The following is a 12,174-nucleotide window of genomic DNA, read 5'->3' on the forward strand; positions in this document are numbered from 1 at the left end:
CCTGCTCCTGTTTGATGTAAAACATGCTCCTGTTGGTGAGAGGAAGGTTCTAAACGTGTTACAGCCTTACTTCCTCGTTATCGGCCCTCATTAGGCGGAATGTTCTAATAGCATTATAACCCTTCAACCTCTTTTCATCATTAGAGCATCTAAGTGAGTGGAATGTTATAATTAAATTATAGCCCTTCTCCCTCATTGTAGGCCCTTGAATGCAATTTGGTTCTATCACTGAGGCCGCAGGACTTTAGCAACCAGGGCAGCCATCGGCAACGGGCTACAATGTTGTATTATTAAAGATTTCACTCACAGGTCAAGGGAGGTGGACACATATTAACAACATTTTTAAACACACCTGGGTGACATGCTATGCAGCACCATGCTTTGCAAAGTGCCATGGGGAAAATATTGTTTTTTGAATTTTTTATGAAAAATATAAATAGTCGTTCAGCCAGGAGCACTTCAGGGAATGAGGTCCAAAGTCAAGGCCCATCTTTAGAGATACTGATGAAGGTTCTTTCGCTTCTATATTTGGGAAACGTAGTCCTAGTACAGCTGTACCGCAGATGAGGCGGTGACCTCCTGAGATGAGTAATGTTGTTCCTTAAGTAACTTGGTAATTTGAAGAAATAGATCCCAGTAAATAATTCAGTAACTTTTGATTGGAGTGGGAGCATCAAGAAACATCCATTACAGGGCTTCAAGAAAAGGTTAATTTAGAGTGATCTCTGAGCTTCCAGGATCAGTTGAGCAGCTGAGGCAGCAGTGGTGGCGGCCCCCCATTAGGGCGGAGGAGCGTAGCCCTCCTGCTGCCAGTGCAGCAAAAGTGAAAAATAAAAAAATAAGAACATTAATTAACATTGAGTTTTTCACTGCTCCCAGCCCAATCAGTGTTTGGGGGCGGGCATTGCTGCTGACTGGCAGCAGGGGAGTGGTGCTTACTCTGACATGCGCAGTTTAAACTTTAAAACTTCTCCACCTAGCTGTCTCAGACAGCTGGGTGGAGAGCAGGCGCAGACCTCCTATGCCTGCTGGAGCATTGAGACAACCCGCTCCAGCCAATCCAGGTGCTGCTCTCATGCTGCTCATCTGCAGCATGAGAGCAGTGTCGGGATTTGCAGAAGGGGTTGCCTATGGCTTAACGAAGTGCCATCGTGCTGACGGCGACCAAGAAGAAAGAAGAAAACACTGAGGAGGGCGAAACACGGAGGAGAGCATGGGTAAGTACATTTTTTAAATTATCTTTTTGACTCCCACTGGATTTGGGGCCATATGTATCAAGGAACCAATTTGCGATTCTATAATAGCGATTTTTAAGGAATCACTATTTCAGAATCGCAAAATGGTATGTATCAAGAAAGTCGCATTTTTTAGCGATATCTTGATATTCCTTAATTGTGAATTTGCAAATTGCGAATTCGCAATTAAGGAATACTTTCCCATTCATTTGGAATGGGAATTTTTTCTCAATTTGCGATTCGCAATTTGCTAATCGCAAATTGAGAATAATTTCAAGGGTGCAGGGGTGTCCAAAGGACACCCTGTTGCACCCCTGAAATAAGCATAGGTGCACATGTGGTGCACATACATGCCCTAAGGGCATGTATGTTAGTCACATGGCACTTTGAAAAATGCAAAAACGTGCATTTTTCAAGGAATACGCAACTTACCACCAACTAGAAGTTGGTGGTAATTTGCGATTCCTTAAGGCCATTTAGCAATTTATTTTGCCTTCTTACATTGCATTTAAGGAATCGCAAAATTTGCTATTCCTTAAATGCAATTGCAAAATAAGGAATCGCAAATTTTGCAATTCCTTATTTTGCATTGGTCTTTCCTTCATACATCTCATTTTGCGAATTCGCATTCACAAAGGCCGAAATTCTGCGCATTTCGGGCTTTGCGAATGCGAATTTCAATGATACAGATGGCCCTTGGTTCTCAGTCCCTTCGATGCCCCGCCAGTGTTGATGGTCACCGCCCGCCACTGTGTAAAATGTATTCAAGAGGGCTGAGGGAGCTCCTTGGAAAGCCCTCGAGCAGCACATCCCTTTCGCCCATATGAAACCCCCCTAAAGACCAACCTTTTGGGCTCATGTCACTCGTGGGACGAAGGGCTTCTGTGTACGAAAAGTAAAATCTGAAGAGCTGGAGATCAGGACTCACTAAACTCTGCAAGGATGCACAAATTGTTAGGGCTCAATTTACAAATAATAGTAAATCTCCACCCACAAAAGTATTCCTAAATAAGGGCGCACATTTATCAATTTTTGCAGTTTTTGTGCATTCCGAGCAGGACACCTTAAAACCAGGCGCAGGTTTCGAGGAATACTACTACGAATTGTTTATGTTTTTATGGTCTAAAGAACCGAAATGAAGATGAAACTACTGCAAATGTATTTTAAAATATCACAGTGTAGATTTTAGCACAGGGGAAAGGAGCCTCCTATGGAAATGCACATTTTTTCTTTTTTTTTCTACACTGGAAGACTTCCTCCAAACCTGGGGGTGATCTGTTCCCCTTCCGATCTTGAAAAGAGAGTAACTTCATCCCTAATCTGGAGTACATGTCCTACCATTTCCATAGTAAGAAAGGGTGGGTCAGAGTTTGGGAGTGCCTTTAAACTGACCTGTTTGTGGGCATTCACAAACTTTCAAAACTAACCATGCCTTGTAATGCCCACTTCCCACCTCTCTCCTGGGAATTAATGCTGCAGGTTTCCCTGCCCTCGCGGCTCACACATTTGCAGTGGTAAAAACATTTCAAGATTGGGAAATACTTCCTGCATAAGCCTCGGGCCAAGAGTCTGCAAAAGTTAGAGTTGCAAGTCACAGAGAGGGGCTGTTGGAAGGGGTTAATTTGCAAAACAATAAGTGGCGGGCTCTCATCAAGAGGCAGCTTGCACCAGCTCCTGCTCCCCATTCGTGTGGCGTAATGACCAGAGCTGTCGACTTTGGAGCTGGGAAACCAGGTTCGAGTCTCGGCATCTGCTCGACATCCTGTGATTCTGGGCAAATCACTTAATCTCCTGAGCCTACCAAAAATGAGTATGTCCTTAACTGGTGCTCATGAAAAGCACTCCAATTGGTGCGAGTTTACGCTATAAGCGTCGGTGTTGACGATTAAGTGCCGGTGCTGAGCATCGGAAACCACCAGCTCAAATTAAGCACTGGCTGTTGGAGACTCTTCTGCTACCCACAAAGTTGTGAATATGTGGCTTGCCCTAAGCCAGTGACTTGTAGGGCTTTTTTTACTGCAGTTTGGCAGGAGTGTGCTGCCATATCCAAGGAGGAACACTGCCGAGGTCTATGTGAACAGGGTCGGAGTGAGACAGAAAATAGGTCCGGGCACCAAAATCAAAATGGCCCCCAATAGTGAATTAGCAAGTTAAAAAAGTGAGCGAAGTTTGCAAATTGAGGCAGTTGAGGCCGTGGCTCACAATAATTACAACATGTTATTTTAATATGCTTGAGAGTGAAAAGTTAGTTTTTGCTGGGTTGGGGATACTTACTTTGTAACGTCCTCTTTTGTCCTCTGCATTTAAAGCACTTGACAACTTCCAAACCCTGCTGAAATATGTATTGTACCAAGGTGCTACTAAAGTGAGTCGACTAAACATTCCAATGGGTATATCTAAATAAAAGTCTTCCTGCAACAACAAAAAGGCTGTTTTGAGCTTGTAAAGGTACTCTGTATACGTGTTTTGCAAGGCATGGATTTGCGCTTACTGCAGGCAATGTTTGCTTTCATATCAGAGAAATCAATAGTAAAAACTGGTCCAAAATACCCTAAAACAGGCCCACAAACAGCCAAAAAACTGGCCCACACACGGACCTGTCAGACCAGCCCTTCGGGCACGACCTGATTGCCCCAAAATCCAGTCCCACCCTGTGTATGAATGACATGTGCTAGACTCTATGGAATCAGCAGGCACCAGATTATTAATTTATGGTGCTGAGAAAACATTCCAAACGTCCTTGGGAACCATGTCTGTGACAGCGAGTGAGGGAAAAGGTGGTTTTCATGGTTGTATGTCCAAACTGCCTGAGAGCAGTTTCCTTTCATACTAAAGTCTGGGCAATTGTGTTCATCATTGTTAGGGCATCTTAGTGCACAGTATGGCCAGCTCTGTGTGTGCACCATTTTGATGGCACGTTGCCGCATTGCATGCTGGAACCTTATTCTGGCTCCAGCTCCTCACGTGTTGGGGTGGGAGATGGTTGGCGGTATCCTTTGTTTTACATAGAAATTATGGATACCCAGTCCCATACATCATCTGCCCTTTTCCAGAAGTGCCATGCCCTTAACTCGCCCGCAGGTGTTAGCGGGCCATCAAGCTCTATGCTATAACTGGCCCACGTCTCCTGATACCTGTAAGTCTCAAGTTCAGGGCCATTATTGGAACTTGCCAGTGTATATTAGAATTGCTTCAAGCAGTGCCCCGCCTGCTGATATCAATGGGGCCTCAAGCTGCTCTTCCATTTGTGGAACTTGCACGCTGATATCAGTGGAACCTCAAGTTTGCGCCATTATTGGACCGCCTCGAGTGATATCCATCTACAGTAGCGGTCCGTGGAGGGAGTTTCGTGGGGCGGTGAGGCAGGGCGGGGGAGGGGCAGGGTGGGGGGTACTCAACTCCGGAATATGGATATACGGAGGTAAGTAAACATTTAAATAAATCAAACGAATTTCGTTGTGCGCGCTGCATCGCAAAATGCAATGCAACACGCGCAACAAAATTTGTTTCATTTATTTAAATGTTTACTTACCTCCGTACATCCATATTCCGTTGTTTACTACCCCCCACCCCACCCTGCCCCTCCCGCCCCGCCTCACTGCCCCACGGAACTCCCTCCACGGGCCGCTGCTGTCCATCTGTCCTCCGGCTCTGTGCCTTTACTGGACCACACTGGCTGATACACATGGGGCCTCAAGCTCTATATGGAATACCAGAAGTGTGCAGTTCCAAGGGAAAGAAATGTCTTTTCTAAAAAGAGCCCTTGCACACCCGAAGGATGTCATGCTTCATCATTGGGCCTTGCTCCTCGTCGGGCCGGCGCTGCAATGCCCGATGGGCACTCGCAAGGAGGCTCTTTGGCAGAGATCTTTTGGATGAACCCGTAGGGTGAGTGCAGGTGTGTGGATTATGACAGGGCGATGAATAAATGGGTGAGTCCAACATAGGTCTACCTTACCTCTTACCTTCCACTCCCACCCTCAACACCACCCAAGCCTCTTCACTTTCTGAGCGCTCTAAAACACCCATAACAACACACCTAACGCGTACCCCATCCCTAACACTAAAGCTAACCATCACCGAAAACTTGAAACTAAGCCTAATCCCAACACCCACAATTGCCCTACCCTAAGCAAACTCTAACCAGAAGCCTCTCTCTAGCGCTTAGACAAACTATGTGAAATCAAACAAACTGTAGTGTAAATGTCTAATTTTTTTCGACTCTTGTTTTTCCCCAAAATTATTTTAATACAAACCATCAAATTAAATTTTGCATTTTCTGTCTTAACAACCGTACAATTCCAACGTTGGCCCTAACACCCCTCGGGTTGTGGTATGGTTTGTGTGTCGAGCAGTTTGGGCGTGCCAGGGTGCACTGCACCGCGCTGTAATCTTCAAAGTGCAGCTCAGAGATGCAGAGTCAGCACTGCGGACGCGCGCCCCTCGGCGGGGCACCGCACACAATGCTCTCTGGAGCCCTGGCACGGACTGTGACGTCAGAGGAAGTGAACCCGGGAACTCGGGTCACGGAGCATCACCAAGGGCATTCTGGGGCCAGTGGGCGTTCCCGGCCACGTGCGCCTGCACACCTTCCTGGATAAATAACCACGGGCAGTGCAGCCTTCCTGGAGATGACAGCTGCGGGGAAAGTGCTGGGGTCAGAGGTGGGAGTGCAGGGGGCTCATCCTGCCGGCGCCAGGGGCAGTCACAGGCTGCTGGGGTTTGCTCCGTTTGCACCATATTGCAGCTGGTACGGTGGAGTTTTTAGACCGTTAAGCTTTTATGAAAGCAGTTTATAATCACAGGCAGTGCTTTAAAAGCAACTGGTACCAGTGCTTGAAATGGAAAAATAGGACTGGAAGTACCCAGTACCAGAGTACCTGTTCGTTTCTGAGATGTGCTAGTACTCTCCAGTTAAAACTATTACTCTCTCTTGAGAAGTGCTGGTCCTCTCCAATCGAAACTATTACGTCCCTCTTGAAAATAGCAGGTACTCTCCCTCTTCTCAAAATAAAAAAGTGCCAGTACTCAGTGCCGGACGGGAAACAGCCAATACAACACAACTAAAACAACGCACTACCATTACAACAAATCTTTTACAACGCAGGATCCATTACAACACATGCCATTACAATGCATGCCATTACAACGCAGCTGCTATTACAACGCATGCCATTACAACGTAAGTATTGGTAAGTATTTAATTAAATTTTAACCCCTACACTATCCAACACTTACCCTACTATTGCACCCCCTGGAGTTAGAATAGTAATTGTAACCCCTACACTATCCAACACTTACCCTACTATTACACTTCCCTGGAGTTAGAATAGTAATTGTAACCCCTTCACTATCCAACACTTACCCTACTATTACACCCCCCTGAAGTTAGAATAGTAAATGTAACCCCTACACTATCCAACACTTACCCTACTATTACACCCCCCTAGAGTTAGAATAGTAATTGTAACCCCTACACTATCCAACACTTACCCTACTATTACGCCCCCCTGGAGTTAGAATACTAATTTTAACCCCTACACTATCCAACACTTACCCTACTATTACACTTCCCTGGAGTTAGAATAGTAATTGTAACCCCTACACTATCCAACACTTACCCTACTATTACACCCCCCTGGAGTTATAATAGTAATTGTAACCCCTACACTATCCAACACTTACCCTACTATTACACCCCCCTGGAGTTAGAATAGTAATTGTAACCCCTACACTATCCAACACTTACCCTACTATTACACCCCCCTGGAATTAGAATAGTAAATGTAACCCCTACACTATCCAACACTTACCCTACTATTACACCCCCCTAGAGTTAGAATAGTAATTGTAACCCCTACACTATCCAACACTTACCCTACTATTACACCCCCCTGGAGTTAGAATAGTAATTGTAACCCCTACACTATCCAACACTTACACTACTATTACATTCCCATTAATAAAAAAAAAATACTTACCAATACTTAAGTTGTAATGGCATGCGTTGTAATGGCATGCGTTGTAATGGACCCGGCATTGTAAAAGTTTCGTTGTAATGGTATGCGTTGTGAATGTATGCTTTGTAACGTCATACATCTGTGCCGGACAGTAGCAGCCCATTTAAAGCACTGACTGGTACTCACTATCAACAGTCCCTGTTTGCTCCTGAGAAGGGCCGTTACTCTCTCATTAAATGTATCGCAGCAGTGCTGAGAAGTGCAGGTACTCTCCCTTTCAAATTAAAGAAGTGCAGGTACTCAGTGCTGGAGAGTACTTCTTGCTCTTAAATGGGAAAGCCTGCAGGTTAAAGTACCACCTTTATTGAGTCCTAACGTTCAAACCGCAGGACCTGCTGCAACAGCGTCTTCCTTCTCCTGCTCGGGTGGGAGGGGGTTGAGCATGTCCAAATATACTGGGACACCTGCGACCACTGGACCCAATTTACAAAAATATTTGCGCTGGAAGTTCAATTTACTTGTAAAAATGGTTTGAATAGAGAGTCCAAGGGTGAGCTTGCACTCATGAAACCATTTACCCCTGCATAATAGGCCACGGGGGAAAATGATGCATCACTAAATACTACTACAGGGCCGGGACAGCATGGAAATTCATGAGATTAAGACCTATACTCACCCTGGACATACAGACGTACTCCATTCGGATGTAGGAGTAAATCAATTTCCTGAGTTGAACGTGGGAAGGTATATCCCCTTACATGATGGAGAAGAGGTTTCTTCCCATGTAGGCATAATTTCCTTGTCGTGCGAAAAAACTAAAAATAAAGAGGAGTTGCACAAAGATGGTGGCAGCTCCACGTGAGTACATATAAGTTACGTTCAACTGCACAAGCAAAAACACGTTGGATGGTCGTAATATGCAACTACTACATGTTTTCCATGAGTACTTACGGAAATGCGTGATAGCTGCAGGTTTCCAGAAAAGCTTGTACAAACGTTTGTGAATTCCTGCTATTCATGAATTAGTAGCCATGTGGTGGTGCAGGCCTGTGTGCGCAGAGTTATGCATGTCTTTCAGAATCATGCTTTTTAGGTCGAGCCTCGCAGCGCCTGTGCTACTCTGCGAGGCATTGTGTATTCAGTACATGGACTTCAGGATAGCCCATCACTTGTCATTGATTGTTCCGGATGCCTTTCTGAATTCCTTCCTTTGAATGGTAAATCGTGCCCATTTGTCCCTCCTTTTGATCTGTCATTCCCTTCCACCGTGACTTGCCCTGTGACAGGGCTCATTTTGCTTCTGTCCATTTCAGTTTATTTAGCTAATTTTTTTTACGATTGCCAGCCTCATGTTCTGGAAATATTGCAAATGAGAGCAGCTGAGCAGTGCTACCACTCCCCCTCCCACCCACAATTTCTCCATGTTGTTCTCTGCCTTTCACCCAACCTTTCGTTTTTAGCGTTAATTAGGTTTCTCTTGCTCGGAGCTCTGTTGTTCCATTTATGTAGACAGGGCTGTAAATCTTGCTCTTTATCTGGTCACAAATGTGGCAGCTGTGTCTCTGTTGCCAGTGTTGATTCCCCTTTCTTAGTCCTCTAGGCTGCGCTGCAGCTGTGTCTCTGCTCCCAGTGGTAATTTATCATTCTTAGTCCTCAAGCCAGTGCGGCTAGCTGCTTCTCTAAACAGTGGTAATTCCTCATTCTTAGTGCTCTAGTCAGTGCTGCTAGCTGCTTCTCTAATCCCAGAGGTAATTCCTCATGCTTAGTCCTCTAGCCAGCGAGGCTAGACTGCTTCTCTAAACAGTGGTAATTCCTCATTCTTAGTCCTCTAGCCAGTGCGGCTAGCTGCTTCTCTAAACTCAGTGGTAATTCCTCATTCTTAGTCCTCTAGCCAGCGAGGCTAGACTGCTTCTCTAAACAGTGGTAATTCCTCATTCTTAGTCCTCTAGGCAGTGCTGCAGCTGTGTCTATGTTCCCAGTGGTAATGCCTTGTTTTTAGTCCTCTAGCCAGTGAGACTAGCCGCTCCTCAGGTCCCAGTGTAATTCCTCATTCTCAGTCCTCAAGTCAGTACTGCTAGCTGCTTCTCTAATCCCAGAGGTAATTCCTCATGCTTAGTCCTCTAGGCAGTGCTGCAGCTGGGTCTCTGTTCCCAGTGGTGATTCCTCATTCTTAGTCCTCTAGCCAGCGAGGCTAGACTGCTTCTCTAAACAGTGGTAATTCCTCATTCTTAATCCTCTAGCCAGTGCGGCTAGCTGCTTCTCTAAACTCAGTGGTAATTCCTCATTCTTAGTCCTCTAGCCAGCGAGGCTAGACTGCTTCTCTAAACTCAGTGGTAATTCCTCATTCTTAGTCCTCTAGCCAGTGCGGCTAGCTGCTTCTCTAAACTCAGTGGTAATTCCTCATTCCAAGTCCTCTAGCCAGTGTGGCTAGCTGCTTCTCTAAACTCAGTCGTAATTCCTCATTCTTAGTCCTCTAGCCAGTGTGGCTAGCTGCTTCTCTGGTCCCAGTGGTAATTCCTCATTCTTAGTCCTCTAGTCATGGTAATTCTCCTTTCTAAGTCTTCTAGACAGTGTTGCAGCTAGTTCTCTGGTCTCAGTAGTGATTCCTCATACTCGGTCCTCAAGTCAGTGCTGCTAGCTGCTTCTATGGTCCCAGTGGTAATTCCTCATGCTTAGTCCTCTATACAGTGCTGCAGCTGTGTCTATGTTCTCAGTGGTAATTCTTTGTTCTTAGTCCTCTAGCCAGTGAGGCTAGCCGCTTCTCAGGTCCCAGTGTAATTCCTCATTCTCAGTCCTCAAGTCAGTGCTGCTAGCTGCTTCTCTAATCCCAGAGGTAATTCCTCATGCTTAGTCCTCTAGGCAGTGCTGCAGCTGGGTCTCTGTTCCCAGTGGTGATTCCTTGTTTTTAGTCCTCTAGCCAGCGAGGCTAGACGCTTCTCTGGTCCCAGTATAATTCCTCATCCTAAGTCCTCTAGCCGGTTCTGCTAGATGCTTTTATGGCGCCAGAGGTAATTCCTTTTTCTCAGTCCTCTAGCCAGTGCTGCTAGCTGCTTGTCTGTCCCCAGTGGTAATTCCTCGTTCTTAGCCCTCTAGACAGTGCTGCAGCTGCTTCTCTGGTCCCAGTGTAATTCCTCATTCTAAGTCTTTTAAACAGTGCTGCAGCTGCTTCTCTGGTCCCAGTGGTAATTCCTCATTCTTAATATTCTAGGCAATGCAGCTAGCTGCTTTTCTGGTCCAATCAGTAATTCCTCAGTCTAAGTCCTCTAGACAGTGCTGCTAGCTGCTTCTCTGGTCCCGTCGGTAATTCCTCCTAATTCTTCCAGACAGTGCTGGCTGCTACTCTGGTCCTATTGGAAATTCCAACATTTTAAGTCCTCTAGCCAGTGCTGCAGCTGTGTTTCTGTTGCTAGTGGTGATTTCTCATTCTCAGTCCTTCAAGCAGTGCTGCTAGCTGCTTCTCTGACCCTGTCCGTAATTCCTAATTTGTAGTCCTCTAGACAGTGCTGCTAGCTGCTTCTCGGGTCCCATCAGTAACTCCCCCACTCTAAATCCTCTAGGCAGCGCTGCAGCTGTGTCTCTGATCACAGTGGTAATTCCTGATTCTTAGTCCTTTAGGCAGTGCTGCTAGCTGCTTCTCTGGTCCCGTTGATAATTCCTCATTCTAAATCCTCTACTCATTGCTGCTACCTGTTTCAATGGTCTAATCGGTAATTCCCCATTTTAAGTTTTCTAGACAGTGCTGCATCTGCTTCTCTGGTCCTGTTGGTAATTCCTCGTTCTATAGCCTCTACACAGTGCTGCTATCTGTTTCTCTGGTCTTATTGGTAATTCCCCATTCTAAGTCCTCTAGACAGCGCTGCAGCTGCTACTCTGGACCCAGTGGCAGTTCCTCCTTTTAAGCCCTCTAAACAGTGCTGCAGCTGCTTCTCTTGCCTCTTCTGTAATTCCTCATTCTAAGTCTTCTGGACAGTGCTGCAGCTGTTTCTCTGGTCCCAGCAGTAATTCCTTATTCTAAGTCCTCTAGACAGTGCTGAAGCTGCATCTCTGGTCCAGGCCCGGACTGGCCGTTGCGGGCCCCGGACAAATCCCCGGTGAGCTGCAAAGGTGGGGGCCGGTTTTGGGACGCTGTGGGCCGTTTTTGTTACAGGGCCGTTTTTGCAGCGTTGTTTTTTCCAGTGTTGCTGCAAAAACGGCCCTGTAACAAAATCGGCCGAAAACCGCCCCTGGCAATGAGCGCGGTCGCACCCCCAACACCCTGGGGGGGGGGGTGGCGAGCACTTTGCCAGGGCAGGTTTTGGTTCTCAGTCCGGCCCTGCTCTGGTCCGGTTATTAATTCCTCATTCTAAGTCCTCTACACAGTGCTGCTACCGACATCTCTGATCTCATTGGTAATTCCTCATTCTGAGTCCACTAGACAGCGCTGCAGCTGGTTCTCTGGTCTCATCCATAATTCCTCATACTAAGGGCCAGATGTAGGTAAATTTTATTTTCCGACCTCTTAAATACCGAGTCATACCGACTCGGTATTTCAGAGGTCGGAAAATAAAAGTACTGAGATGTAGGTAAATGCAGATGTGCAATTACCGAATCGGAAACAGTCGGTATTTTCCGATGCGGGAAATACCGACCAGTTAATGCCCATTCATTCCTATGGGCTTTGAAGCCCATAGGATTGATTGGGCATTTACCGGTCGGTATTTACCACATCGGAAAATACCGACTGTCACAAGGGTGCAGGGGGTGTCACTTTGACACCCTCTGGCACCCCCAAAAGAGGCTCGGGTGCCATGTGGCAGGCATACCTGCCCTAAGGGCAGGTCTGCCTGTCATATGGCATAGGTGTGCATGCACACATGTGCATGCACACCAGAAACGGTATTTTACCATCAAGTAGTATTTGATGGTAAAATACCGATTTTGTACTGCTTGTGGGACTCAGAAGAGTCCCACCTACATACCAATTTACCGGAATCCGTAAT

The sequence above is a fragment of the Lissotriton vulgaris genome, chromosome 12 (assembly GCF_964263255.1).
Source record: "Lissotriton vulgaris chromosome 12, aLisVul1.2, whole genome shotgun sequence".
Taxonomy (NCBI): Eukaryota; Metazoa; Chordata; class Amphibia; order Caudata; family Salamandridae; genus Lissotriton; species Lissotriton vulgaris.